The following is a 25,073-nucleotide window of genomic DNA, read 5'->3' on the forward strand; positions in this document are numbered from 1 at the left end:
TCCACCAGCCACTCCTCTCAAGCTGGAGTCCCAAGGGCAAGCTAGCCTATGCCTCTCCCTCTGAGCCCTTGCCCCCGGCCCATCTGTCCATCCTGTTCAATTGCTCCTCCAGGAAATTCTGGGCTTTACCTCCGTATCCCAATGCCACATTAAGGCCTGTTGAAGTGTCCTGGTGTTCTTCCCACTTCCTGTGTTCCCTGACAACCCATGGTCTACCCATCCTCTGAGTGTACTTGCCCAAATGTAGATTTACTGACAGCCTTTCCCCATTAGTTCCCTAAAGAATGATGTCTAAGCTTCAAGGCTTTTGCTAGTAAGATGGTCCATGGCCTACTGCTCTTTGCAGACCCTTGACCAGGGCCAGGCTCGTGGTACTGATTGCTTCCAGGCAGGACCCTTGTATTGCTTCTAGCTGCTCCTTTGGCCTGGAGAGTTAGCCTTCTCTACTTGAGCACTTCTCATGGAAAGCATAGCTTCAGAAGCCTTTACCAACCTACCACTGTGATCAGGCCTCCACTGCCTCTGCCTTCTGTGTGACTGTTCCCAGTGGCTTGTTGGTTCAACTTTAGCTCTGTGTATCAAATCCTTCAAAACTAAGCATGAGATGTGGACATGGGAAGCACCAGGTTGTCCAAGGAGAGGTGAACTGGCCCAGGTTGGGAAGAGAGCAGGTCCAACTCCCCACGCCAATCAAAGCTGAGAATGGCATCTTACTCCTTGCTACATTCGTCCATATCCAGCACACAGTAGGGCTTTTGCAGATGTTCGGAAAATAAATCTCAAAGACGTGAAGCCAGTGAAGCCAGTCCTGGCCAAGCAAGGATTCAGAAGATGGCATGTGTCCCCTAAGATACTACCTCGTGGGTATGCAAGCCCATGTGGGCAGGTATGGGGGGTCCAAGGTTGCCACCCAAGCTCTTCTTCACTTTCTTTTTCAACTTAGTGTTTGAAATTGGCTTTTCACTGAGCCTAGAGCTCATGATTTCACCCTTGGAATCTGCTTGTCTCTGCTTCCCAGATCCGGGGTTGCGGGTACTCACCACCATGCCTGGCGAGCACGTGGGTCCTGGGGATTGAACTCCCGGCCTTATGCTTGCACACTGGGCATTTTACTCACAGAACCATTTTCCCAGCCCTAGAATTTATTTATTTATTTATTTATTTGTACTGCTGGCCTGCCATGAGTCCAACAGGGTCTCAAAACTATGTGACTTGGGATAGGTTGGGTCTCCCAACAGCCAATGGGGAACACGCCCTACTGTAAATCCTCAGAGAATGTCTACGAGACGATCTTCTGTGGATTCTGCTCTAAGGAGCTGGCCACTGAGGGGAATCATAACGAGCAGGATATGACAGACCACAAGCAAGAGCTGGACCCTCTGCCACTCCGTATCTCTGAGACGAACATTTTCTGGGAGTGCTAGCATAGCCCCTGCTCAGGACAGGCTGGAAGTCCCACACACAGGGCTTCGGGGACAGGTGGTGACCCATCCATTTCCATCCAGCATTGTGTTTCTCTGTTGGTGTCACTGTGACCTGCTCTACTTGTTTTTATGCAGTATATTATTTTGCTTTTATATTTCTACTTTATCTGCAGACCCGTGGAGTTCCAAGAACTTAACTGGATCCAAAGCCAATGCATTAACTCCCTGGCTCAGTCGGGGTGAGAAGAGGAAACAGCCTTCCCTCTCCTTATTGCGTCCACTACTCACACCTGCTCTCCACAGTGACCTCCTCACCTCCGCTGGCAGGATGAAGACCACCCCCAACCTTTCAATCAGTCTGGTGTTGTCCGGATTTGCACTTCCAGTTATTAAAAGTCCAGTTCCAGACACATGCAGCATATCCTCACTTATATGTGAAACGAAAAGAGATCGTCTCATAGGCATGGAAATGGTTTCCAGACAGGAAAGAGGGAGCGAGCAAGCAGCGGGGCAGTGTGTGTGTGTGTGTGTGTGTGTGTGTGTGTGTGTGTGTGTGTGTGTGTTCACAGGTGCAACTGGATAGGAAGAATAACTCCTGGCATTCTATGTCACAGTCAGATGACTGTAGTTGGCTACTAATTGAATATTTCCAAGTATCTAGTAGAGAGGATTGTGAATGTTCTCATTGCAGAGAAACAATAAATGTCTGAAGTGATGGATCTGCCAATTACTAGGATCTGATCATTACAGGTGGTACACATGTATTGAAATATCATACCACCCATAAATATGTACAATTACCATGTGTCATTTACAAAAGAAAGCAAGCTCAACCTAGAACAGAACGCATTCCTCTTGCCTAATGAGAGGAGTCTCCCAAACCCCAGCCTGACTCAGGCCTAGAGCGAGCCGCTGCAGCAGGAAGAGGCTAGCCTCCTCTACCTTCCCTCTATCTTTCCCTCTGCTCTGCCTCTTTCCCTTGATAATCTGGAGGCTGACAGGAGAAAGAAGAGCTTTAGCTGAGTTCAAACTTCTGATAGTTCTCTGTGGCTATCAAATAGCCAGGGAGATGCCTAAACACAGCTTACAGAGGGATTTTGTGTGCTCTTAGAGAAGTTACCTGGGGAACCTCCATCACACAGTTTCCTGATAGGACAATGGCTCCCCTACCGGTTCTCACAACTCCCATGTAGTCAATTCTAGAGCGATCCACATGGTCTGCCTGGGCTGATTCGCAGGCAATGATGGAATCTTTAGAGGCAATTCAATTATAGTCAACCTCTAACAGTCCTTCCAGTGTTCAAGATATGCTGGGGCTCCCCAGACCACAGTTAGCTCTGGGGCTCGCCTCATGCCCTCCCCATCCCACTCTCCATCTATCTCAACCTCACTCCTCACTCTCACCCCCCCCCCCTCTCCCTCCCTTTTTCCCTCTCCCCCTACCCCCATGCACATACACCTGCACATACATGCAATGGCATATGTATGCTGTATGTCATTGCATGTAGAGACCAGCAGAGGTCAATCTTTAGTGTTACAGAATTGCAATTAGAGACTGCTCTGAGCCACACTGTAGTAACAACATTGTCTTTCTGTAAAAGGCTTTCTTTTCTTTTCTTTTCCTTTCTTATTTTATTTTATTCTTTTATTTTTTTGAGATACTGTCTTTCTACATAGCCATGGGTTTCCTGGAACTCATTATGTGGACCAGGCTGACCTCAAACTCCACCTAGCTCTGCCTCTCAAGTGCTGAGATTAATGGCATGTGCCACTCCACCTGGCTCTAAGTGACTTCTTAAAGCTTTCTGTACTGGCCTACGGTGGTCCAGGGAAGGAATCTCAGCTCTCGACCTCACCTCTCCTCCCCGGCTGGGAGCTTAAGGCTGCTGGGGGCGCAGAGCCTGTCTTGCTCTCTTGGTAAGTCTACAGCTATGCTTGACACTATGCCTACTGGGGAGGGTCCTGGTAGACACTGGTGGCATGCCCAAGAAGGTGGCTGGGGAGAATAGAAAAGATCGTCCAATGACAAGAGCAGACTATGAAAGCCACCGTCTTGGGCAGAGAAGGCAAGGGGAAGGAGATGTCTCTAGATCCTGGGAAAATCCAGGTCTCTTGGACAGAATAATAACCTTCAACACACGGATTATGCCATTCAAACTGTGGGCAAACAGGGCATCGGGGAAATAAACAGCCCCTCTCTCCTGTCTTCAGTTCTCCCGAAGACACCCCTACTGACTGGTTTTAGCCCAAAGACTCAGGTTGACACTGTGGCAGGATGGAGAAATGGGATAACAAAGGGTGTGTTGGGGGTGGGAATTCATTATTTTGTCCCCAACTCAGCCCCTTAATGAAATACCAAGGCAAGTCCATTGAACAACTGTTCTCCCCTGCCCCTAACGGCATCTGCACCCCAGTGTGGACTGCAAGACAGGATGAAAGGTCCGGGCTGGATGATGGTCTCTCACCTTCTGCCAAGCCTTACTCCCCTAGACTTTGGACATCACTATGAAGGCCACGTCCAGAAAACACCACAAAGCTAGCCTAGGAGGGGAGTCTGAGTGAGAGATTACCCACCATTTCAGGTCCTCTGGGCCACGCAACACCCTTTACTGGCATGTATCATGCCATGGCTCCGCATGGATGGCTGGGATTCCTCCAGGAGATGGCAGGGAGCAAAGAAACAACTGGATCAGTGATGCCCAAGGTAGAGGCAGTGTTGAGACCTGACTTTGGTCACATAACGGTGCCTCTCTTCCCACTTTGGGTCTCCAAGGACTGGCTCAGACAGAGTCCAAGCCCTGGTAATGTCACCATGTGGGCAGAGCTGTGGGTTCCTCCTGTTGGCACCCTTGCTCCCCACAGAGCTGGCTCCGCCTGAGAATACGGCCCAACTCTGAAAAGCTCATCCATCAATGTCAGGGCTCCCGCTGACAGCACCAGGCCAGCCTCGCTTAGGGTGAGAAGAGGAGGCTTGCCGACACATTGCTTCCTCATCTTCAGGTCTTCCTCTCCCACAGTCAGGCAGGATGACGTGGGAGCACAGAAGAGGGAGGACTGGGCACTGGGTACCTCAGTCACTACTAAGTGCCTAGGAAGATGCTTGTGGCCTGCCTCAAAGCCCGCTGGGGTTCAGATCTGGTCTGGGATGGTTGAAGATGACCGTGGGGGCGGCGGTTGGGGGAGAGGATGGTATAGGAAATCCAGGGCCATCAGGCACCTGTCTGCTGCTCACCTCTAGCCGGTGTAAGCTGCTGATTAAGCACCGAGAGTTTCTTTCAGATGTGTCTCTGCTCACATCTCCAATCAACCACTCCTCCCGCCCCTGCCCACATACCTTCAGAAAGCCATACCTCTGTTTCCTGACCTGTAAAACAGAATGACAGATCATACAGGCCCGGGCTGAGGATTAACTAAGCTAATATATGTCAGCTGCCTATCACCACGCCTGGCATCCGGTTTGCAGGCAATAGGTGGCAGCCAGGATTGTTACTGTTGGCAGGCTCTCATTATTCTTGCCAGGTCAAATCGTATGTGGTAGCAACCACGGGCCATTTATTTATTCAAGCAGTCTTTTCTCATCACCTCTCATGGGACACCCGAGAAAGCGATCCCAAGAGCTCCAAGTTCAGTGGTGAGGCCACAACTCAGGACAGGCAGAAGGCCTTGGAAGTGAGGACCAGGCAGATCAAAGAGGCCAGGTCTCTGCCGCTGAAACCCGGTGAGCTGCGCTGAACAGAAAGGCTGTTTCAGGCAGATCGTAGCTGGCGCTGATTACAGAGTCCAGACAGACACGGTAAGGTGTCTGCAGGCCAGGGACAGGAGCAGAGTGAGCTCCAGGGTGGTCCAAATGCTGGACAGTACGGCAAGCTGTGGGCACAGACGATCCGTCAAAGGAGCTGGTGTCATCTGAGCGACCTCGTGGGTGTGGCCAGGACTTTAGCCACGGTTGCTGAGAGCCGCTATTCAGGGCTGATGAAGGAGGACCAGACCTGATCCTGGGAGGCTCTTCGCTGTCTGATCTCTTGGGTGTTGTTCTCTGGAAATGGATTTGGGGTAGGAGCCCCCCCCCCACCTCATTCATAGAGCTGCTTCTGCTGTGGCTGAGAGCCATTACTAGGGCAAACGGTCCCCATTCCTGAGCTTCCCTCTACCCTTGCAGGGTCAGGAAGCCTGGCAGAGGACTGCATTTCGGTCCAGGATGTCCAGGCCTGCTACATCTTCCAATGCCTCCAGGTAGCCCATTCCTGTTGAGAACACTGAACTCAGCCAACCTCCCACCCCACCCCAAAACTCCAACACGGATCGCTGTCCTCCTTGGAGAGAGCAGCTGAATTCACAGTTTAAATATCCAGTTGAGAAAAACAGAGGCCACGCCCCTTTGAGCTCATCACTTGGTGACAGGACAGTTGAGTACCATCCCTTCTGCTGTGGAGACATGGGGAGTGGAGTGGGGGCTTTCTCCACGCTTTCCGAAATGGAATTATCCCCAGCAGCCTCCGGATCCCAAGATGCTTCTGCAGGTGGCAGAGCTGCAAGCCTGCATTACAGGCAGAAACATCAACAGAGTGAGAGAGGAGTGGGCAGAAGGATTGGGGAAGGAGTTTTTAAATCCAGGTCTCAGGTACTCAGAAAAGTCATTTAACTTTCACAAGCCTCGGTTTTCTCCCCTCCTTTGTAGAGCTGGGCTGCATTATAGGTGGAAATTAATCATGATAATTAATGTCTCCATGCCTCAACTACACAACGCTGGCCCATGGCCAACACGGTGCTGTGGTGTGTGACATGTGTATTCCCAAGATTTAGAGCAATGAAGTTTACAAAGCAAGTAAGTTTACAACCTATATATACATATACATACATATATATATATATATATATATATATATACATATATAAGTTTACAACATATATATGTATATATATGTGTGTGTGTGTGTGTGTGTGTGTGTGTGTGTGTGTGTGTATTAGACAATAGATAGTAACAAAACCAATTCTATCCCTTTTATAATCTCTTGAACTTTAGCTAGGCCCCCTGGGTCCTGCTTCCCTCTTCCCTGTCACTGGGAGTACATCTCCTTGAAGCCACATAAAAGGCACAGTTTGGGGAATGCCTTCCTTGGCACACAGCACAGAACAAATGCCTGGGTATGTACCATTCCAGGCTTAGCTTCTTTGAGACATACTTAACCCATAAGTTAAACTTTTGAATATAAGCTCATCTATCTGGTCTTCCCGCCTATCCACCCACCCATCCATCCACCTTTGACACCATCGTGGAAAAATCTTTAGATGGCAAATATCCAGGCAACAAGCCGGAGAGGCAGACCAGAAGAATAGAGGGTAGGAGAGTGAGCTAAGGGGGGAGGGGGGACCGCTGCTGAAGAGACACTCAGAGAACAACAGAGACTAACAATGCAGGACTGAAGGGCTTTGAGGGGTGGAAAGGATCCAGAACCACCTCAAGACGGGATCCCTACTGAGGGGGTGTGGGTGTTTGAATACGCTTGGCCCAAGGAGTGGCACTATTAGGAGGTGTGGCCTTGTTGGAGGAAGTGTGTCACTGTAGGGATGAACAAAGAGACCCTCCTAACCACATGGGAGCCGGTCTTCTCCTAGCAGCCTTAAGGTATAGATGTAGAACTCTCAGCTCCTCTGCACCACGCCTGCCTGGATGCTGCCATGTTCCTGCCTTGATGATAATGGACTGAACCTCTGAACCTGTAAGCCAGCCCCAGTTAAATATTGTCCTTGTAAGAGTTGCCTTGGTCATGGTGTGTGTTCACAGCAGTAAAACCCTATCTAAGACTGGTGGGGGAGGTGGGATAAGGGGGGTGGAGAGGAAAGGACTGCTGTGATCATTTAGTCACTGTGGTCCACAGTCCCTTTGGGGGTCGAACAACTCTTTCATAGGGGTCACCTAAGATCATCTTGGATATCAGATATTTACATTATGATTCATAGCAGTAGTCCAATTACAGTTAAGAAGTAGAAACAAAAATAATGTTATGGTTGGGAGTCACCACCACATGAGGAACTGTATTAAAGGGTCAAAGCATTAGGAAGGTTTCAGACCACTCAGCTAGTGAGACATGATGGCTCTTGCTAAATAAGCCAACGAGCTGTCGCTTCTCCCGAGACTGGCTCATTCCAGCTGCTCTTTTGCAGACAGGACTTAACAGTCTGTCCTCATGGCCTGGGGACCACACTCTACCAGGTTTCAGATGGAGTCTCATCTCAGCCTTGCCTTCTGATTGCTGCCCCCTCCCCACCGCCAAGCTTAGTACAGAACCATCTGCTCGCTGGAAGCACATTAGCCTAGACACCCCAGATTTTCAGTTGTGTGATTGAAGGCATAGGCTGAAGGCAGTTTTGATGAACAACAACAGTGAAGTGCATTTTAAAGTATAGATTTTTAACCTAGCACTGTGCTGTTCATTAATTTTATTCCTACTGAAGTGCAGTTATAGGCTTGGTGCTTGTCATCGATCAGGTTTGATCTGAGAACATTCTTTGTTAAGGCCTAAAATTATTAAAAAGAACTGCAAGGTGTGTTTAGCTAGCAGACACATCCATTTCCACCTTGAAGGTGTTTTCCTGGAGTGGGCTGTTGCCCAAAGGCGATAGAACCACGGATTTTGAGAAGTCTGCCAGAGTTGTGGTGATAAGCTTTGGCATCTCAGAATGTCCTTGGACCCCAAGTAACAACCCCAAAACTTAAAACTCATGCTCATCCAAACTTGAATTGCCCCTCAAGCTGTCACACAGACGCAGCTGTCATCTGCTCATGCCATCTTCCCACCACAGTTGAGTCTGAACGTCTTCATGTTCTAGAACAAATTGGTACTCTCTCTACTCCCCATAGCTTCAGGTTCTCTGTGTTCAGATTTCTTCAGGGAAAAAAAAAAAAAAAAAAAAAAAAAGAGTCACAGGTTGTCCAACACATCGGGCTTCTCAGGGGTGGCAAAGCATTTGAATGAGTCTCTTGGGCAGGTGCCCACCACCCAGCAATGGGAAGAATCAAGAATGAAGAAAATGTAGGAGCTGGGAGCCCCTCCCCCGCTGGAGCAGGCATGCACCCATCTCACAGAGTACCCAGAGTATGGAGGAGACCCCAGGCCAGGAGATACCTCAGCTTCTTACAGTCTATCAGAGCTCCTCACACTCAACCAGAAGGGGATAAGGCCATCCAGATGAAGCGTGCAAGATCATTAAGAAAAACAAAAACATTTAATTAAAAATGTCAAGTGGGCAGCTTAGGATCAAGTGAAGGAGACTTGTCCTGAAGGCCTTCTATACACTTAAATAGAACAGAAATCACAAGTCAGCCCATCTGGAATATTATATATTCTATATGTAAGTCTCATGGGCTCAGGACAAAAGTTTCTTTGCATGTATTTGACTTCTTCCAGGGCCAGCAGCCTCTATGATTGGCCCTTGGGTGCTTGGCCTGATCTTAGCTCTCATTAGGGAACTCTTAGGTTCCGGGCAGTGAGCTCAGAATTCTGCTTAACTCCTACACAGCCCTTTGAAATATGGATTGCATACCCATTTTATTGATGTATAAATAGAGTCATAGATAGGCTAGAGTGCTCAATCTCCAATCACAGTGTTTCTGCCTTTGAATCTTCGCCAGCTCCTCAGCCGAGACTGTTTAAGATGTCAGGGGCGCATTTTCCTTGCAGCTGAGTGTCATGCTCAGTGTACCTACTTGAGAAACAGTACCAATAAGAACATTCTGGAGTTCTCTAAACTCGGCAGGACTGCAGATGAGGGCTAAGCATCTACATTTTGTCAAACTTTCCCTGGGGACTGTTGCAGAGGGCTAAAAGACTACAGGAGGGACTTCTTTAAGGAGAGGTTCATTCCTAGCCATTCCTGTGCACCCAAGGCAATGTCCAGGAAAAAGCCAAGTTGGAGAACCCTCTCCTGAGACCTTTTGCTCCAGAGCTGAGTCTCAGGGGTGGTCTTCTCCGCTCACCTGTCCTGTCAAGAGAGCAGAAGGAACTGAGGACAAGCCAAGAACCTCTTGTGCAGCCTCATCCATCAAGCAGCAAAGTGGGCTCTGAGAGTCCAGCCCATCCCCTCTCAGCAGCATGGCTGAACTCAGCTTCCCTCCATGAGCAGGCGTCTGGCCACAATCCTCCAAGAAGGAGAGTTTAAGATTCTGTCTCTGGCATTTAAAATTAATATACTGATTAAGAGAGCAAGAGAGTACTTACAGGGAAAATGTCTTTGGATTTTTTTTTTCCCCCTCCAAGGTGAAGGCCACTTAGCTCAAACTGAAAGTCAGCTGGCTCCGGGGGACCTTGACGTGTCTGGGGCTTAGCTGTACAGGAAGAGAGCACTGTCTACACAGCCCTACTGCATTTTCCCGTGCTAGGCCTAGGTGACTCTTCTGTGCGAGCCTCAGACAAGAGCTGCTGGTACTCCATAGTCAGAAGCCCAGCCTCGTCCAGGCATGTTGTCAGCCTTGCATACTCTATACATAGGTATGAATTTACCTAGCTACAAATCCCTCACCCACCGTCCTTCCATTGCTGCTTCCTTTAGCCATCCAGCTAGACACGCTTCTCATGTGTTCATCCATTAAACACTTATTGAACACCTTTGGTTCACAGGCATTGAGGGCACATAGAGGAGCTATACTTCCCACCACTAGTGCAATTTCAGAAATTCTCATTCTAAGAGGAGAGGCAATGTGCTAAAGCAATGGCTGGATACCTTCCCTTGACCTATACCAAAGGCTCACTCTTAAATCAAAGCTCAATTGAAATCCTCTCAGACTCCCAAACTCCTCCCATCCGCCCAGATTAGATGCTCCCATGAGTTCTGACAGCCTTTGTTTGTGGCTGGATCCCAGTCCCTGTCTTAACTGTCAATATCGTCCCTTTCCACCCTGGGAGAACAGTCACCAGTCTCCCTGAAGTGCAAGGCACATGCTGGGCACAGAGCCACGGAAAGACTATTTAGTGGCTCTCTGACCTCTGCAAACACAGGAATGATCTGGAAAACTTGTCTAGGACGCCGACCCCTCAATTCCCAAGCTCAGCCTCCTGAGGCCTGTCTAGGACACGTGTTCTGGAATTTTTGTTGGACGGAGAGAGTTGTTTGTTTGGTTTGGAGGAAGAGTCTCACACCGTGTAGACCAGGTTGACCTTGAACTTATGCAATCCTCCTGTCTCTGCTTCCTGGGTGCTAGGCTTGCAGGCATGGACCCCATACCCAGCTGCCATTTGTTTGTTTAGTTTAGTTGTTTACATCACAGTTTTTCTCTATAGCCTAAGGCAGCCTTGAACTCACTCTAACCAATGCTGGCCTGGAATTCTAGATCCTCCTGCCTCAGCTTCCCCATGTTGGGATTCCCCAGACCTGGGAAACAACTGAAAAGGTATAATACTTTGAATGCATCATCTGGCTGATTCTGACACAGATGGACTGTAGCCCACTCTGGAATAAATACTGCTCTGGTAGCTCCCTGCAAGTTATTTTGAGTGAAGGAGAAACCAAGGAACTGATGTTAACAAAGCGTCTGATTTCCGTAAGGGCTGTGGACTGTAGTGTCAACGTTAACTTCCGAGTTTCAATGTTGTATATAATTATATGAAATGTTTCCATTACTCTGGGTGAAGGGTACAAGAGACCTGTCTGTAGTGTTTTGGTAACGTACTATCAATCTGTAATTGCTCAAAGCAGAGAACCTGTGGTTTCCCAGTACTACAAGGATATAGAGTGGTAATTTGCTTGAGATCATTGATCAAATGACCTCTCACCTACCGTGACATCAGCACTCCACAGGCACCGACTGTCCCTCAGTGTAATTAATTCTATACTCAATTATTGTACAATTACTTTTCTGCAACACCCTTCCTTCTTTGCTTAGCTTCTTGGTGTCCTCTGAAACAATCTTATGATATTTACTTTCGAATTAAGGCTTGTTAAACTATTTGAGGAAGCTAAAGACAACGTTAGAAGTGAGGCAGGTGATTCGGCTGGTTACAAAGTCAGAATGCAGATCCTGGCCCATCACAAGTGTGGACACATCCCGGCCATTCTCAGGCTTGGCTTTGCCTCAATGTCACCCAGGGAGTTTTGAAACATTCAGGTATGGCAGAGCACACCTAGAGCCCTAACACTTGGGACACTAGGATAGAGGATTAAGAATAACTTTGAGACCAGTTTGGGAATCATACTGATATAATAAAATAAACACAACAGCAACCATGACCTCAGCTTCCTGGCAGAGAATGAGCCAATGAGAATATCTGGATTTGACTATGTGTGTAGGTCCAAAGTCCAGATGAGCTCCATAGGGCATCAGCAGTGAGGGGACACGGGACACTGGCCCAGGAGAGCATGTGTGCGTCTGTCGGCAGCTTGTTTAGGCTGAGGGAATGTATCTCTTCCTGAGTTGTGGGCTTTAGATTCAATCTCCAAACTCCACTCTGGAAACTTCTGTGTTCTCTACTTTTCTTCTGTCTCAAAGTCAAGCCCCAGAGATGGGAAGGTCTCCAGCTGCCCTCTAACAGAGGTCTTTGTCTGTCTTCGGCGCTGTCCACACATGCAGGTAGCTTCTTGTCTACCTGGCTGGAAGATTCCTTTCAAGGCACAATCCCATTTTGCCTGGCTTGGATGACTCTCCGAGTCCCCTGGAAGCTTACCAGGCCTTTACCTCTTCTTCTGACAGGCCCAGTACCTGCCGTAGTCAGAACACACTGTCAGCAGAACATGCCGTGCCGGTCTGCTATGAAGGTAAAGGGGTCATGCCAAGGGTAGACATCAAAGAATTAGAGCACCTGGCAAGAAGCTTATAAGACCCCATCTGGCCACAAAGATCCTCTCTCTCAGCCTGGTCAGGCTGCCCACAGCTGTACCCATGCTTTCCTGGACCAATGTCCCCTCAGTGCTGATGCCCCATGGGGCTCCCTGGGCTTTGGGCATGACACATGGTCAAGTCCTACTCCAGAAACAGATGGAGAACCCTTTTGGGAGCATCTGCTTCTCACTGATCCTGTGATCTTGTCTTCTTTGGAAAGGAGTGCTTTTCCAGGCCAGGTCCTGGTTCTCACGAGTCTAGAACAGGGTCTGTGGTCCCTTGAGGTGAGAGGGTGATCTGGGCTCCTTCTTGTGTCGTCCAAGGTGGCTCCACTCTTGTTCCTCTTCAGACAGGTCAGGGGAGGGAGAGAAAAGTGCCGACATTCTTCAGAGTGCTGCTGAGGATGAGGAGGATGTGCTAGTGACCAGAGGATGATGTGAGAGGGTCCAGTGGCCCCTGGGAGTCCAGCAGAGGGTCAGTGACCTACTCAGCCGGGTGCAGGGCTTCCAATGAGCCCAGGGTTTGTCCACTTACCCAGGGCCTGCCAAGTTCCCTAACTCTAAGGCCAGATTAGCATCTATTCTCTGCTCTGTCAGCCCCTCCTCCCTTCTGCTGGGAAGCAAAGTATAGTCAGACTGGGGAGAAACACAACAATGATTTGGGGGGACTTAGTTTTTGTGGTGTCTTTACCCACACAGTGAAGCAACGGCAGCATCCAGTCTTCACTCCGGGTGAGTTGGGTGTAACATTTTATTTCAGATTGTGCATTTTGCACAAATCCTGTCCACATCCCATTTCACAGATGAGGCGTGTGGACCTGGTGCTGGCAGCTGTTGATTTTAACCTTGAGTCTCCCCATACCTCTGCTGTGTTCCTCTGTATGGCCCCTAGAATCTGTCTCACTTACCCCTAGAAGAGACCAGCCCTGTACCTGAAGGTTACAAAAATGCCATTGTAGCTGCCTGGGACATCACTCTGAGAGCCTTGGCCACGGCCTTGACCTGATAGACATTTAGATGAGCCTGTTGATAGACAGAGCCTCAGCTCAGGGGTGGGGGGAGGAGGAGGAGAGACAAGCCTGGGCCTGTCCCATCTGGAGGCTTTCTTAGGGCCTACCAGGATGTCCAGGAAGGTGCTAAGGTCCCAATGGGCTGGCCCAGTTTCTGCTCAGATCTCACCTGGGAGATGAGAGAAGGAAAGAAGAGTAGAGCCACTTCTCCAGAAGGTGAAGTGTAGGGGAGTCCCCACCATGGCCCCAGGAAAGGATGGAAGTCAGCACTCTGGCTTTGGAAGAAGCATCTTGCCAGGGTTCAGGGTTAACATGTTTCACATCTTCTCATCCTGCTTCTACTTACCAGCTCTGCGCCATTTCTATCCCTCAGTCTCTTCATCTGTAACACTAGGGTAGTCTACTCAGCAGCAGGGTCGCGCTGAGGCTTAAAGCCCATGCTGTATGTAAAATACTTGGTGCCTGGCGCCCAGTCAGCACTCTCTCAGTGTGGCTTTTTGAGACCAAGGGAATTAATGAGTTCTTTCCCAGCAAGGAACAATATGGATAGATGAAAGAATTTCCTTGCGATTGTACAGATAAGACACACCAGAATATTCTACAAAGAAAACCAACAGCACATCCTTTCCAGGGTCCTTAGACACAGTGCTAGGGTTAAGAGGAACAAGAATAAAACTGAGTGCCTACTGTGTGCTAGGCACTTGACAGGCATCATCTCATCGAATCCTCACGCCAGCTCCCAGGAGCATCTCCCTTTCGTGAAGGAGGATGCCAAAGATGGCAAAGGTTGAAGGCCTTGCCCCCAAGTCCAAGTGTGGCCCAAGCCTCCCTGTCATTGCCTTCACACAGTGACAGAAGACAGACAGACAGGCAGACACCGTGACCTTCAGAAAACTCCAACAACCCGGCGAAGCATCTCGTTTGCGCTGGCTCTTGCCATCAGCAGCAAAACAGAGATCTGAAAATAATCATGCTGGATTCTGAGTGTTTCTCTCCTCCACTGTAATAAATTCTCCCCGCATCCGCCAACGCACAGGCTGGTCAGCCCAGGGCGCAGAGTGACAGCTCCAGAGCGCTAGCAGAGCCGCTCCGCAGATGCGAACCCAACGGTATTGGACCGCAGAGGCCCGTGGGCAGGGTGATTGCTGGGTTCCCTGGAGAGCAGGCGGTCCTCGGAGGCTTTTGACTTGCTTGTTGTAAATTGGTTTCATGCATGGGCTATCAATGGGGGCCGGCTAGATAATAGGATTTTCTAACACAGCTCTTCTGACTTCTCTCTCAGCCACCCGCTCTCAGTGCAGATGACCCGAGGGGCTGTGATGTGCTTGGCAGGACTCGCCTTGTAAGGCTCTACCGTGTCCGCTATGGCCTGGTGGCTCTAAGAGGTCATGGCCCAGAGCAGTGGCTCAAGTGTTTCCAGGGTGACAGGGGCCCCCAAGCAGCCACTGCTAGGCAGGCACTCTCAGCCCCTCTTTCCAGCAGGAAGGAAGTTCAGGATACACTTGAGGGGCCTAGCTACTGCTCAGGGCCTGATTATAGGATCCTCCCAGTCTCCATTGTCCAGGGCAAAGCCATGTGAGGACAGCCTGGCTACAAATATGCCCAAGTAACTGCCACTTGTGAAAGTATCACAGGGGACATGCTATTGCGGTGTGAGATGACATCAAGGATATGGTCTGGGGTGGAGAGTGGCTTTAGCCTGGGTCCCTTAAAGCTTATGAGCAGGAGTTACACCACAAAGCCAGCCACACTCCAGACACTGGGACTGGACTTTTGTAACCTCCTTGTTTGTCAGTCATTAGCTGTTGCCTTGGAGAAAATGGACTTGGATGAGCTTGAGATAGTATAGCATCTAGCCAGGGAACCTGGGTGGGCACCAGCAGCATCCACTGCACCGTGCCAGTCACTCACCAGCCACAGCCAGCAGATTCCATCAAGGGCCAACCAGGAAATTCTAACTTGTAGAAGTCTAGAAGAACAAAGAGTCAAATGCTATCACTCCTAAGATCCTTTTATAAACACCTAAAGACAGAACTCCACGTACCTGCCTTCTCTGCCCAGCAGTCAAAGAGATAAAAGAGACCACAGAAAGTTACACTGTGTCTTGGTATCTGCATGCCTTACCTGTCCCACGGACGCTTTAAGCATCCCTGAAGTGCCATGGGCTGCTAAGTGACAGGTAGGTTGTTCCTACTCTATCAGAAACCAACGCACCACAGCGTTCTCCCACACTCGAGCACTAAGGGTCTGCATTCTCAGACGACTTGACAAAATTATAATATATTTGCATTGTGGTTTCATAACTCCTTCCACACATACACATATTTTGTGCTGTTTTCTAGAGGATCAAAGGAGAAGAAAAAGTACTTTAGATGCAGTCTACTATGATTTGGGAGGTCAAAGGGGTCACTTGACCCCCAGAATATGCTATACATCTCATTGATACTCATAAGCTTCCTTAAAATCCACAACACAGAACCCACCTTGTTGCTCCCCACCTTGGGGTAGCACTTCCCACTCTCTCTCCAGAGTGTTTGCTTTGCTGAGGTTTGCTCAATAAACTGCTGCTCAAACCTACAATTCTTGATTGAATTCTTTTCCTCAGATAGATACGAACAGAGAAACCCCTACAACATCTGCCTCAGCGGGGCTGCTGGCCTGTGGCCCCATCAGTGGCAGCATCTGGGCCTCTTCTGGCTAGACTCATGGCCATCATGGCCAGCCCTGTCTTCAAGGAAGTGCATGGGGCACTCGTAGGAAGACCCTTCAACAAGCCGAATCCTCCCCAGAGCCTTTAACGCAAGTTTGCTCTGAAACACAAATATCCGCCTGCGATGCGGAAGAGAGATTAAATTAGGAACAATCTTAATTCTTTCTGGCACAGGGAAGCGAATGAAAGCTGTCAGCTCCCCAATGATAGATTGTTAAGGAAATCCAGGTTTAAAGGTATTTCATAAGTTTGTCTTTGGCTGCTAATAAAGAGAGTCAGCTAACGGAACCCCATCACCAGGCGAGTTTGTAATGAGATAATACGATATACTCCACAGAGACCCAACCAGCTCCTTGAAATTCCTTTGAGAGACATTCTGAAGTAGCTCAGTGTGATGGGAGAGGGAGAGGATTCAGAAAAGAGAACAAGGAAAAGGGGCCCAAGTAGCCACTTAGATGAGGAGAGTCAACACAGATCACAACCTCCACGGGCTCCTGAGCGTGGTGTCCGCCACTCTGCTCCTGCATGCTTCCTGGTCTCTTGGGCTGAACACACAGCGAGTGTTCAAGCAAGTTCAGAGCTGTCTTGTTTGTTTGTTTGTTTTTGTTTTTCTCGAGACAGGGTTTCTCTGTAGAGCCCTGGCTGTCCTGGAACTCACTCTGTAGACCAGGCTGGCCTCGAACTCAGAAATCCACCTGCCTCTGCCTCCCAAGTGCTGGGATTACAGGTGTGCGCCACCACTGCCCAGAGCTGTGTTGAGCATCCAGAGACCTAGGCCTACCACAAGTAAGGAAGCTGACTGGCCTGTAAGCAGCCTTGCCCCTTCTAGCCGAGGATCAGTGTTCTTGGTTTGTCTAGTTATGGTGATATTTGCCCCTTGTAGCTTGTCCCCAGTTTGAGCTATGCCCTGTGCTTGTGCTATGGTCTGGATGAGGAATTCTGCATGTGAGCAATTTGTCTGGGCTGTTTAGCCAGGAAAGGACCCATCCACCTGCAGAGAAGCATGAGGTGAGAAAGCAAACTCCACACTCAGGGCCTGGAGGAGTGACTCAGCTGGTCCCAATCTTCCAGAGGCCCTGATTTCAGTTCCCAGCCCTCATATGGGATAGCTCACAACCGCCTCTAATTCTGGCTCCTGGAGACCCAGAGCCCATTTCTTGCCTCCAAGAACATCTCCACATGTGTGACAAATATCCACATGTACAAACATGTAAATAAAAAAATATTTTAAAAGAACAAAAATAAACCCATACTCTTAAGTGACCATGAAATATGGCCTCTGTACCCACCCTGCCTTCATCCCACCCTCGGAGGCCCGAGTGTGATGCTTTCATTGTAAAGGCCTCCACTTTAGGTTATATCAAGTGCAGGCACTCATCATTCTGGGGAGACTGAGTCCCTGGCTCTAGACAGATTGGCAGGAAGACAAGCACAAGGAACGGTATGGGGGGTATGGGGGTGGATACACCAGAAAGGAGTGGGGGGAACTGAGACCCTGGAGTCTGGAAGGGAGGCAGGGAAGGACAGCAAGGGCCAGTAGTGGCTAAGAGTGGGGGCAATGGCACGTTGTCCCCTCTCTGGTGTTGGCTGTTTGCATTCATCCAGGCCCCTGACCCCGAGGTGATGGCAGTCCTAGTTACACGCTAGCCACCGGCTCTGCGGTCCAGATGGTGCTCCTCTCTCTCCGTGATCACTGATGTAGCGCATCCCCGTAATTGCGTATTGTATTTTGGCAGTTGCATATCCAGAGGAGGTTGGAGATTCAGATCGAACCCTCCCTCCCTGGCAGAGCATCTATCACACACATGAAGGGAGTGGGGCTGAGGAAGGAAGAAGGGCGCGGAGTCAGGGTTCTCAGACACAACCAAAATGGATGCAGAACCCACAAAAGGCAAGATGAACTTCGTCTTCCTGCCTGGGGTAGTGATCCCTTCCTTCTTAGAAGCCCTTAGTGTATAGTGAACACGGACGCAAGAGTCAAGATCCACCCAGTGTTACTTGAGCCCCTCCTATATGCCAGGCACTGTTGTAGGTGCCAGAGCTCAGCCATCAGCAGAACAGCACCAGCATATGGAGCTGCACAGCTAGGATGGGCTCCAGTCTATGCCCCTTACAGGGCAATGCAGCCTCCTCAAATCACTCTCCACCTTGTCTCCCGAGTTAAGAAGGAAGGCATCTTCATTCCTCTATCTTCCCACATCTCTAGCTCCTCGCCCCGGTCCGGCTGGATGCTCTGAGCCACCTGCTGCTAGTCACCACACCTCTCCCCTAGGGATTACTGTCTGGGACAAAGGACACTGGTTCCAGGTGTCAATAGATCACCAGGATGATATTAGGATCCCAGCACCCTCGAAGGTCCAAAAGAGGGGAAAGAAAACGTCAAGCACTGGAGCCCAGTGGCTCACTTCATAGAAGACGCCGATGCAGAGTGATACCCACTAAGACAATGTTTTCTGAGAGCTCCTTGTATGTGGAGGATACAGGTAAATAAGAGAGACTTCTGTTTTTAGCCAGGGTCTGTTTTCAAGCAGGCCTCAAACTTGCTATGCAGTTGAAGATGACCTTGAATCTCTGGTCTTCATGACTCTACCTCCTGAGTTCTAAGATTGCGTGCAGAACCTCTGGTTTCATGTCATGCCGGAGACTGAAGCAAGGGTGTCTTGCATGTTAATCTAACTCTCTACTGACTGAGCATCAGTCCCAGTGCAAGAGGAGTGATTTGGGGTTTTGCTAGTTTTGAGATGGAATCTTGGTTTGTGTCTGTCTATCCTGATCACAGTTCCTCCCACCCCCCCACCCCCTGTGGAGGACCACTGATTGACCTCCCGTGGTGGTCCAAACCAGAAACTGAGCAAGAGTCCTCTCCGCAGGTCCCAAGTCCTTCATTTACCCTCAAAGACCTCACTGGCTTCAGGCCTCTTACAACCCCCGCTGTGACCTGGAAGCTGTTTATTGCTATCTTGCTTAGTGGGAGAGGCCAGCGTTACAGGCTAATTAAACCACACACAGACTCCACAGCAGTTGGCAGGGACCATGGTGCTGTTGTAACAGGAAAAGCCAGAGATGACAGATGGAAGCTTTTTAAGAGTATGTCACCATCTCCCCAAAACATGACTTCAACCCCACCCCCTCACTCTGTGGGCATGCTCCACTAGATGGCCACTCTGTAATGGGGACACCTGTAAACAGATAGGGGAGGGGGGGAGTAGGGGAAGGGTTAGAAAGAACCCAGCTAGAGAGGCACAGGGCAAGAAACAGCAACCTAACCCACACTGGGGTCTCTCTGGAAAATGATAGACCAGTCTGAGATTCCTCTCAAAGGATAAATAGGAGAGGTCTTCCCAAAGTCTAACTGAAGTCTCTTCTGCTACTGAAGGTTGCAGAAGAAAAGAAAAAAGACGGCCTGCCCAAGGTTGGGGTAAAGCGCTGAGACGGGCACCTTCAGGATAACATCCGGCCTCCCTCAGACAAGTCCTAGACTTCAACAGCCCCTATATGTTACATATCTTCCTCCTCTTCCAGGAAGCTCACCTGATGAAACAAAAATCAGTACTGAAGTGGAGTGAGGAGAAGCCAGGGGAAGGGCTGAGTCATCATTTAAGACTTACTATGATGACCATCCAGGGCTAGAATTCTGGCTTAGCTCATGGGAGGTCCTAGGTCTGACACCTATCACTGAGGGGTGGGGTGGGGGAATAGAAGAAGACATGGCCAGAAGTCTCCATCCAGTTATCACGTGGGTCCCACAGGTCCTGAGTCTCTTTCCAGCCAGCACACAGGGACCTAAACTTGGGTAGTTGCTTCAAGCTTGCCCAGCCCCGCTTCTTCCACTATAGGGAATGGTTTAATGTCCCTGTCTTGGGAGTAGAGGTTGAAAAGCTCATGAGAGACCACATTTTCCCAATACCAAAGCATGGCTTGTCACCCACCCCACAGGGGAGTTTGCTGCCTTCATCACCCCAAAGCAGACCCACTGAAGGCTTTATGGTCTTTAGAATCAGAAAGGGCACTCAGAGTTCTAACTTGACTCTCCAGATGCTACAAGGCTGCTACAGGAGATGGGGAGGGGGGGGAGGACACTTCCAGAGCAGCAAATGGAGGGGCGGGTTGGGGCGGGGCAGGAGGAGCAGTGATCTAGATAGAGGCTAGGCTCCATCCTCCCTCAGGCAAAGGACTGTTTAGCCCGTTTATTTGTCTGTTCCTGGGCTCCCCTGCCTGCTCCACAGAATCCACAAGGTCACTTGGCCCTGCTGGAGTCCCCACTGGAGGCTGACGTGATACGATGTGACAGCCTATGTGCCTCCACCCACCCAGTCCACTCACAGAAGCTGTCAGGCTGAGAGGGGGCAAGACAAGGAGTGTCCCACCCTTAGGGAGCCAAGGTATGAAGAGTCAGAGAAGGAGGGACAGGTCAGAGCACTGCAGTCTGGACATTGTCCTCATACTCCTGAGGCTCAGAGGCCAGTGGCACTACTCAGGAGGCATGCTCCCGGGCTTGTTAAGGGACCACACCACAAGATAGAGGTTCTGTGATAAACGTGAGGAGGATGGGGCCCGCTCACACCCCAAGTCAAGTCCTTGCTTTGTGCAGAGGGCCACACTCTGCCATTGAGGCTTCTCCTCCATGGCCAGTCTCCTGCTTCTCTGTCATGCTCTTCTGGTCTCCTTTCTGCCACCTGTGTGGAAGAGGGAATCTAACCAGTGGAACTTCCACTTTGAACCAAGGACTGTGCCAAGTGCCAAATGCCAAGGGGACCTCGCTGAGGCTAAATCCTAAGAGTCACAATGGCAGCCAGGGACCCCACAGGGACAATGACATACAATAGAAAAGTTTTGGAACTGTTCACAGATCTAAGGCGGGGCTCAAGAGAGATAATCCACTACCCTCAGGGATGATAGCAGGTGGCTCTCTACTCCCCTGGGCTTGGAGGAACCAGAGAAAGTGTGGGTCTTGTCACTGGGAGACACCAGCTGTCTGGAGACCGCTGTCCTGTGGATCTGTGGTCCTTGCTCAAGGGACACAGCCAGCTTGAGGGGACTCTGTAGGGAAAGAGCATGCAAATGAGTTCCTTGACTCCTATTTTCCTGTCCTCCAGTGTCCTGCTGGTCATCCACCAGTCTGACCTGACTAGGAGTCAGAGAGCAAAGAAGCTGGCCGGACAGCTTGGGAAGCCGGAGGGCATGGGGGCTGGGCCAGAGCAACAGCATGCCAAGAGTGACCCGAAGAGGAAGCAGCAGATGCCAGCTTGCAGAGACCAGAAGCAAGCCCTCTTCCCGGTGCCCAAGGTCATCGCTGGTGGCAGAGCCAGGCCCCTCACACATGTTCTTACTAATGTTTCTGGTTGATGTCTCAGCTCTGAGGAGGTGAGGGGGGGGAGGAGGGGAGGGGGGGCAGTGACTAAGGATAGTCTCCAGGCCCTTTTAGCTGAGCTGGTTCCAGCTTCCCATTCCTGACAGCTCCCTAGTCCTGACATACTCGTCCCCCAGGCCTACAGGGGGGACAGATTCTATCTAGAATCTGCTCACCGTTGACTGGCCCTGACCTTGAGAAATCCCTTGGGCCCTCTGAGATTTAGTTCTTGGATCAGTGAGAAAGGAAAAAAAAAAAGTGTTCTGTCAGTATTTCCATTGCAAATACCTTTTGAAAGATTAAAAATTACAGTATGCGAGCACTTGCATGTGTACACACACAATTCTTCGGTACTTAACCCAACCTACAAGTGCAAGGGAAGAACCATCCTTGAGTCACCCTGTTTACAGAACAATCTCAAGCCTGCTCATTAATTCCATAGAGGTTATGTTTTAACGAAGGGAGACTGGAAACAAACAGATACACAGTTGCGACATGAAGAAGTGCTGTGAGGAAGGGAACAGCAAACCCCCAGGGGTGCCAGCAGCCTGGGTTACATTTATCTACAGTGGGGCAAGACCTGAGCATAAAAAAGAACTCCTGAAGAGAGGCCTGTAGCAAGGCAGAGATGTTGGCCCCAAGGAGAGTAAACAGCATGTGCAAAGGCCCAGAGGCCACAGCATGCTAAACATCTTTTAAAAGAAGCATGGAAGCTAATATGGCTGGAAGAGAGTTGGGGAGCCATGCAAGAAGTTCAGAGCTTCTCCTGCAACAGTAAATGAAAGGAGCGTGATGAAGCCCTGTTAGCTGTGACTATAATAATGAGTGAGGAAGCTTAGTCAAAGGCTGGATAGAGACAGAGAAGGACATAATATATTAAAGATAAAGAGATGTTACACCAGATGCTGGAGTTTGGGGACCTGGAGGAAGGTGCTGGTGATTATAGGACTGGGTAGGATAGCTTTGAGGGGGGTCCTGGGGTTTTGTTTTCTGATATGGTCAGCAGAGGATGGTTAGTCACACCGTGTGGTACCTGGGAGCGGGGACTGTTCCACAGTGATGTGACTGGTCGGTCACCTCTGCACAGGTCTGGGGAGGGCTCCCTGGGAGCAGATGTAAAGATGAATGACAGGACATGGAGGCATGAGCTATACGGTGCACCGGGTCAAGAGTCAGAAGTAAAGATGATTGGAAAGCAATGGTTACGGAAACAGAAGCACCAGACAGGGTGGGTGCAGAAAGAGACAAGCGGGGTCCAGCTCTCGTCCAATTGCAGAGCGCAGCTGCCGGAATCTAAAATAACAGACATGGAAATCAAGCTGGGCAGCGTGCTGAAAGATGTATCTCATGATGAATCTGAGCTCATCTCGTCCAGACAGGCTGATTCAATGTTATAAAATAGAATCTACAGCTTGTTGGATACTCCAAGAAGATCTTGTGCGGTTATCTCACCATATGCCAAAAAAAAAAAAAAAAAAAGTTGACAAAAGCTATGTACTACACACACACACACACACACACACACACACACACACACCCTAACAAGGCAGGAAATAAAATAAATCATTCTTTTATAAAAATATAATTATTTCTATATGGGAATCAGAAGCGGTGTCAGATATCCTGGAACCTGAATTACAGGCAGTTGTGAGCCACCACGTAGGTGCAGGAAGCCAAACCTGAGTCCTTGGCAAAGGCAATAGTGCTCTTAGCTGATGAGCCACCCATAATTAATTCATTGATTAAGTATATTGTGTGTTTGTATGGCTGTGTATGTGTGTGTGTGTGTGTGTGTGTGTGTGTGTGTGTGTGTGTGTGTGCGTGCGCATGTGCGCACGTGCACGCAGGTGTCTGTCAGAAGAGGGCATCAGATCCCCTGGAGTTGGGGTAAAAGTGGGTTGTGAACCATTCAGCAAGTATTTTTAACCACTGAACCACACCCCCTCTAGCCTCAAGATAAGGCTTTCTTAATTATATTTCCCACAGCCATAGGACACTGGCTCCTAGACCCCCACAGAGCCCCACATCCTAGCATGTTTACATCTTTGCTATCAAAGACAGGGTAGCATTGTTTGCACAGGACCCATACAGTTCTTCCTGCATACTTTAAATCACCCCCCTGTCACTTATGTATCTGGTATGAGCTAAATGCTGTGTAAATATTTGCTATTTGTATTGCATAGACCCTAAGCCTTAAGAAATATTGCTAAGAACAAAAGTCTAAGAGTTAAAGACAGATGCACTTGGCTTCTCTTGAGTATTATTTTTTTTTTATCTGTGCTTGGTTGAATTGCAGGATGCATATACATATTTCTCAGAATCCGTGAATGCAGAAGGCCAACTGTGCGTGTTTCCCAGAAGGCCTTTGGAATATCTGGAAAGAATATAGGAGAGTTTTGAGGGAAGAAACAGCAGGTGAAAGGGGCCTGGAGACTGGTTCAAGGGTAGAAAAGGGGACAGAAAGGAAGGATGTTATTTGCAAACGATGTGATCATCTTCCTAGGACATTCAGAAGAAAGACACAGTGGATGTTAGGGTCGCAGAATAGTAGAGATATGTCAGCTGACAGCTAGCAACCAAAGCTTCCATCACAGCTCCAGTTAAAAACCAGAAGGAACAATGACAAATGCTGTCAGGCTTCAAGGAGAAACCAAATAAGATATGAAAGAAACTCTTACAAAACCCATGGAATCCTACTGAATATCATTTAAAAAAAAAAAAAAAGATTAAGCAACTGGCAAGACATCTAATGTTCAATGTTCTTGGATGGGGACTGTTCACATTATAAAGATACCACTTGTCCCCAAATTCAAAGCAACCCCTGTCAAAATCCCAAGAGAATCTGTTGGAACCAGATAAACATCACTTCAGATCCATCTGGAAGAGAAAAACCAAGAATAGAAAGGAGATTCTTGGAGGAAAAGTTGAGAAAGAGGGATTTACCCAACCAGACTAAGGCATATGCACTGGGACAAGTCACAGCCAATCAATTAGACAGCAAGATGCCGGCCTAAGAGTAGACAGATACGTGAAAGACTGTGTCTGTATACAGGAGTGTGTACGTGGGTACATCCTGGCATTTCCAATTAGCCATTGGAGGTAAAGACTCTGCAGACACAGCACAAAAACCAGAGCCCATGGTATTGGACGGTCTGTGGCTGTCCATGAGCAAACACTTGAGCAAACACTTGACTCCTTGACTTGACCGGGCACCCCCACAAAAGAGAACTGCTCATGTAGCAGGTTCAGAAGTATACCAAGGAGCACTAAGGAACAGCCAGAGAATGAGATGGATACATTGACTATAGAAAGATGAATTGTTTCTGTCTGAGAAAATCTATAGGCAAAGCTAAAATGTCATTTACAGACTGGGAAAGATACATGGAAATATGCATAACAAGACATGTATTAACCTTCAGGAGCAAGCCAGGTGTGTTGGCTCACATCTTTAATTTCAGAGCTGGCGAGGGAGGCAGAGGCAGGAGGATCTCTGTGATAGTCTACAGAGTGAGCTTGTGCCCGGCCAGGAGCAACATAGTAAAACCTTGTCTCAAATACTAGTTCTAATAAATAGACCACAGAACATGTCTGCAAAATGTGCAAATACTATGAACACGTAATTCACAGAAGAGGCATTCCAGATAGCATGGACATTGCTTCCCTAGAAGTCAGGAAAAGTCAAATAAAAGGAAGGTATTTGAATTCAAATTAAAAATTGTAGTATTGATACCATCTACTATTTGAAGGAGTATATGGGAATGAGAGGT

Source organism: Mus pahari, chromosome 10, assembly GCF_900095145.1.
Source record: "Mus pahari chromosome 10, PAHARI_EIJ_v1.1, whole genome shotgun sequence".
Lineage (NCBI taxonomy): Eukaryota > Metazoa > Chordata > Mammalia > Rodentia > Muridae > Mus > Mus pahari.